The sequence below is a fragment of the Pogoniulus pusillus genome, chromosome 8 (genome assembly GCF_015220805.1).
Source record: "Pogoniulus pusillus isolate bPogPus1 chromosome 8, bPogPus1.pri, whole genome shotgun sequence".
Classification (NCBI taxonomy): Eukaryota; Metazoa; Chordata; class Aves; order Piciformes; family Lybiidae; genus Pogoniulus; species Pogoniulus pusillus.
Window position 1 is genome coordinate 5,583,358 of NC_087271.1, and position 6,000 is coordinate 5,589,357.

The 6,000-nt window shown below is 44.5% G+C and overlaps 1 long non-coding RNA gene across 1 annotated transcript in view; it reads right to left on the reverse strand.

The window, feature by feature from the left end:
* The window catches only part of LOC135177830 (uncharacterized), a 127,818-nt gene extending 123,052 nt beyond the window's left edge, over window positions 1-4,766 (reverse strand). Inside the window, exon 1 of the long non-coding RNA XR_010303178.1 lies at window positions 4,602-4,766. This is a non-coding gene — a long non-coding RNA (uncharacterized LOC135177830). The remainder of the gene's footprint in view (window positions 1-4,601) is intronic.
* Between the last annotated feature and the right edge of the window lie 1,234 nt (window positions 4,767-6,000).

Here is a 6,000-nt window from a genome sequence, read left to right on the forward strand (position 1 = left end):
AGTGTGCCCAGGTGGCCAAGAGAGCCAGTGGCATCCTGGCCTGCATCAGGAATGGTGTGGCCAGCAGGAGCAGGGAGGTCATTCTGCCCCTGTACTCTGCACTGGTTAGACCACACCTTGAGTACTGTGTTCAGTTCTGGGCCCCCCAGTTTAGGAGGGACATTGAGATGCTTGAGCGTGTCCAGAGAAGGGCGACGAGGCTGGGGAGAGGCCTCGAGCACAGCCCTATGAGGAGAGGCTGAGGGAGCTGGGATTGGTTAGCAAGGAGAAGAGGAGGCTATGGGGTGACCTCATTGCTGTCTACAACTACCTGAGGGGTGGTTGTGGCCAGGGGGAGGTTGCTCTCTCCTCTCAGGTGGCCAGCACCAGAACAAGAGGACACAGCCTCAAGCTACACCAGGGGAAATTTAGGCTGGAGGTGAGGAGAAAGTTCTTCACTGAGAGAGTCATTGGGCACTGGAATGGGCTGCCCAGGGAGGTGGTGGAGTCGCCGTCCCTGAAGCTGTTCAAGGCAGGATTGGACGTGGCACTTGGTGCCATGGTCTGGCCTTGAGCTCTGTGGTAAAGGGTTGGACTTGATGATCTGTGAGGTCTCTTCCAATCCAAATAATACTGTGATACTGTGAAAGAAGATGCAATGCTTTAAACAGGATGTGTCCCCTTCTCACAATAATGAGAACAAAAAAACACACAGGAGGAGGAATAAAACACCAAAATTCTCTCATGGAATTTTATGTAGCCAGACATGGCAGTGGCCAGAGACATCAGTCAAAGGGTAGGCTTGTGCACATCTGCCTGACACCATCTGAGATATCCAGATCTGGCTCTGAAGTAGAGCCATCAGATGTTCACTGCTCCTGCTGCCCGAGAGGATGCTTTGAATCAGACAATAAGCAGTAGCTGGCTGGCTCTAGTCCTATATATTTTGGCTGTGAGCTTGCCTGAGAAATGAGTCTTTGCAATTTCCTCTTTGCTCTAAGAAAACATCACCTTTCAGTGGAAATTAGTTTTCCACTCTTGAAGTCCTACCTAGCAAAACTAAGGACAGGGAAAACAGTGGTTCATTAGGGACAAGTTGTGCCAAATGAAACAACAAATAGGATAGATTTTTATCTCAGGTATTCCAGAATATTTCAGCTCTAATTTCGCTGACTTCCACAGTATTAGTACCATTATTAGTTTCCTGTGGATGTATTCCAATATCAATGAAGTCAGAATCAGGGCCATCCCAAACAGATTAGAACAGATTTTGTTCAGGGCTAAAGCAGCAACTCTGCTTATTCACTCTCAGTTACCTGAAGCTAGATTTTGACTTGAATATATATACCCAGCAGAGCACTGCTTGCATTTGTGGAAGTGAGAAATGAATTTCTTTTTCAAAGACCTTCTTTTAGAGCAGAAGTAATGTTTTAGCTTTCACTAATCTTAAGCTTTCACTTGTGATTAAGGAGATCAGCATCAAAACCAAATGAAAAATTGAGTGATTTTACTTACTTGAGTTTAATAGCTTCTTAAATTAAGATCAGGTATTTATTTTCACATAAGGTATTGGCAATCTTTTGGGTTCAAATACCTTCCTTTTTAAAAATGAAGGGAAAACCACTCCATTTGTGAGCACTTTGACATTGTATTACTCCAATGTATAGATCAGCTCGAGGTCTCTAGAGCAAAGCTGTCGTTCAAAAAGCAAAATGATCCAGCCATGTCACTAACTGAGCTCCATTTCTAAGTATTCAGGTGCTTTGCATTCTTCTGTGCTTTCAGTTGAACACAATGACTATGAAGCCTTCCCTTGACTTTTTCTGCTCTACAACTTTGAAGAGAATTTACATTTCTAAGGTTTTTTGTATGCTTATTATGATTATCTAAATGTTAGACGACGTAGTTCAAGCATTATGAAATAATCACAGCAAAGGAAAGAGAGAACAGAAGAGGAGGAGAATTAAAACCAGTCTACCTGGACCACAGTATCACAGTATCACCAAGGTTGGATGAGACCTCATAGATCATCAAGTCCAACCCTTTACCACAGAGCTCAAGGCCAGACCATGGCACCAAGTGCCACGTCCAATCCTGCCTTGAACAGCTCCAGGGACGGTGACTCCACCACCTCCCTGGGCAGCCCATTCCAGTGTCCAATGACTCTCTCAGTGAAGAACTTTCTCCTCACCTCCAGCCTAAATTTCCCCTGGCACAGCCTGAGGCTGTGTCCTCTCGTTCTGGTGCTGGCCACCTGAGAGAAGAGAGCAACCTCCTCCTGGCCACAACCTCCCCTCAGGTAGCTGTAGACAGCAATAAGGTCACCCCTGAGCCTCCTCTTCTCCAGGCTAACCAATCCCAGCTCCCTTAGCCTCTCCTCGTAGGGCTGTGCTCAAGGCCTCTCCCCAGCCTCGTCGCCCTTCTCTGCACACACTCAAGCATCTCAATGTCCCTCCTAAACTGGGGGGCCCAGAACTGAACACAGGACTCAAGGTGTGGTCTAACCAGTGCAGAGTACAGGGGCAGAATGACCTCCCTGCTCCTGCTGACCACATCATTCCTGATGCAGGCCAGGATGCCACTGGCTCTCTTGGCCACCTGGGCATATCACATTAGAGTTCACAACTCCTGATATTTTTGCTGCACATTTCTGCTTGTATGTATCTGGAAACTATTCCCTAATCTTTTAAAGTGACTTGTATCAAAGCTGTGGCTTGATTTGTTGCTGTGGATGCTCCTTCACATTCTCATTACTGCAGCTACGAGTATGGGAAATTCCTGAGAGCCTTTGTCAGTTTTCATGCTCATCACAAGCCAGCTGGTGCTTAAAATTAATTACAATTGGTTACCTTGGTAACACTAAATCATGCTTGAAAGTTCCAACATTGTTTGTCCTTATGAGTTTCCACAGCAATTTCAGTTGCAAGAGTAAAAGACTGGGGACCAAAGTTCAGAGGAAAAAGTAATCTAAACTGACTCCACCCCTGATCAGCATCCTTTTCTCTCTCCACTTTCCATAAGAGCTTTTATAGCTTGCTGCATCCAGTTTCAAAGACATTTAAACTTTGGATATCTACCCTTAAAAGGCTATTCATCAAATGCCTACTGTTCACATCAGACACCTACTGTTCAAGTCATAGATTCTTAGGTCTCTGCTAAATTGATATTGATTTCATATGTTCAATTAAAAGCATACGATAACTGGGTTGAAAGCAGAGACTGAGGAGCTTGTCAGGTTGTTTTTAACTAGGGTAGAGGAGAACAAAGATAGTTACAATTCCATCAGGCTATTCCCAGCAGTCCAAATTCCCCCAGTGGTCTGGGATAAAGAAATGTCAGAAAACTATTAAGCATTGCTCAGTTCCTTATATTTGGAAGAGAAAATGTACTTCACTAGTAAGATCAGCTTTTTGCTATGTTGATTTTACTGCAGAGTAAGGAGTTGAGGGTTATAAACTCTATACCTAAGTGATTTGGGGTGTTTTGATATCTCTCTCTTTTCTACCTTACACTTAAAATGTCTTAAAGGTAAAGCCCTAATTTATTCTGCAACTGTCAATCTGGTGACTTAATTTTCAATTTGTTCTAGAACTAGCTTGAGACTCTCCTCTTTTAAATTCTGCATAATATGAAACCTTTAATGGCTAACAGCTATGAGTAAAGCTTCTTTACATTAATGTAAACTCAGGTGTTTTCCATGAATATCCCCATAAAACATGAACTGACAGAGTCATCTTACTCAGCAAAATTATATCATCTCCCCAGCAGGAAATTTGCTCCCCTCTGTGAAACACAAGGAAAAAGTAGCCCTTTTTGAGTACAGAACTTGCTTTCCTTCCTAGGGTCAAGGCACTTCTATCACCCCCACCCTGCAAATGCGTTTCCACAATTGCTTCTTGCTCTAGTCCTGCCCTGCTCTTTTTGTTACAAAAGCTCAGGGGTGAGTAATTACCCTAGATTAACACAGTCTTTCTCCTTAGAGGTCTACAGAACATAACCGGGAAACAAAGCTCAAGGTTTGAGCAAAACATGAGCTCAGATATGTGGCAGGAGAGTTAAGGGTCGAGGTAAGAAGAAAACATAGTCTCAAAAGCTGTGAATCTTTCCTATCTCACTCACCTGTCTTTTTGTATAGTCTCCTCCACACTGCCACCTGTGAAAGCATTCCTACCGAAAGAGCTGCCATCTCCTCCTGATTCATGTGCTAATAACCCAGGCTGGACATTTGGAGTGGGAGCCATCAAATTTGTGTGTTGTAGAAAAAAAACACTTATCAAAGCCTTACACCTTCTGAAATGCAGTAGAGTATCTCCACCAAATCCTCCATTCAGCCCAACTTGGATGCACAGACCCATCTCATGAGCCACAAAGCAAATAACCCATTCAGACATGCCCCTGATAACAAGACCCCACACAAGCAGATCCACACTGTGCCACTCCAGAGAATTTCACTCCAGAGAAGTTCCCCAGCCCTTTAAGAGTCTGGAGTGAAGATGGAAAAATTGAATTGACAACTGCTGAGCAGAGGAACATGATGAGCCCCATCAGTAAAAGCAGCAGTGTAAATCAATGTAAAATAAGGTCAACGCTGAAGGTTAAAGATGAAGTACAATTAAACTTACTTTGCAGTTGAGGCAGGTGTACTGGGAGAGCTCTGGCATCCGTCATGAAGGCAAATAAAAGGTGTTTGTTGAAAAGTTCTATTTAAAATGTCTCTTCTTTCACACTAAGAAGTATAAAACACTCCCTCTGCACTTCCCGAGTTGCAGAGATGTGATGCCACAGAGGCGAGGGGATCCACATTAACCCAGAAGAGCAGCTGGAGCTTATTAACATTAACACACAACAGATGCAACCTATTAATGTTTGCTTTGTGAAAGCAAAATCCTTTGCATTGACGTTTAAGTGAGGAACACCTGAGCACTGACCTTTCCCTGCTCTTAGTGGTGTTCTCACTGGTACAAGCCATGTAGAGAGAAGTAGATTGATCAGTACAGAGTCAAGAACAACTCTGGGACATACATGACTAGACAGTCCTCTATTATCCAGAAGAAGAGAGATGTGGGACAGAAAAGCATGTAATTAAACTGCTCACTTCTTTTCTTCTGAATAAAGACAAAACCACAACAGGTTCACCAGCAGGTGAACTAGATGCTCCTTTTCTTGAGGTGCTTCATTCATACAACAGCCTGTTACTGTTTCATTAACTCTGCAGACTTGAAGCTGAGCTATGCAGCACTCTTTGCCCTTTGAGAGCTACTCCATTCTAATGCAGTCTTTTGTTACAATTAGTATTAGGCAGGGACTAATCAACGAGAACAAAGATTACAGAACCCAGTCACTGAAATCCACGTATTACAATAATGCAAGCTTCAGAAGTTGACACAGCCCATCAGAGCTCGTGGAGATTTTTAGGTAAGTGTAAACCACAATCTTTACTTAAAACTTATCTAAAACCTGCCTTTGTTCATCTCACGTTGTCCCCAAATATCTTTCCTTGGCTAGACAGAGCCATAAACGAGACCAAGTGCAGTGTCCTGCATCTGAGTCAGGGCGACCCCAAGCACAAATCCAGGCTGGGCAGCGACTGCCTGGAGAGCAGCCCTGAGAAGAGGGACCTGGGGATGCTGGTGGATGAGAAGCTCCAACATGAACCACTTGGGGGGACAACCAAATCCTGGGCTGCATCGGGGAAGTGTGGCCAGCAGGTGGAGGGAGGTGATTCTCTCCCTCTGCTCTGCTCTGGTGAGACCCCTCCTGGAGTACTGCATCCAGTTCTGGAGCCCCCATTACAAGAAGGATGTAGACATACTGGAGCATGTCCAGAGAAAGGCCATGAGGATGATCAGAGGGCTGGAGCACCTCTCTTATGAGGACAGACTGAAAGAGTTGGGGCTGTTCAGTCTGGAGAAAAGGAGGCTCTGAGGTGACCTTCTTGCAGCCTTCCAGTATCTGAAGGGGGCTACAAAAAAGCTGGGGAAGGACTTTTTAGGCTGTCAGGTAGTGACAGGACTAGGGGGA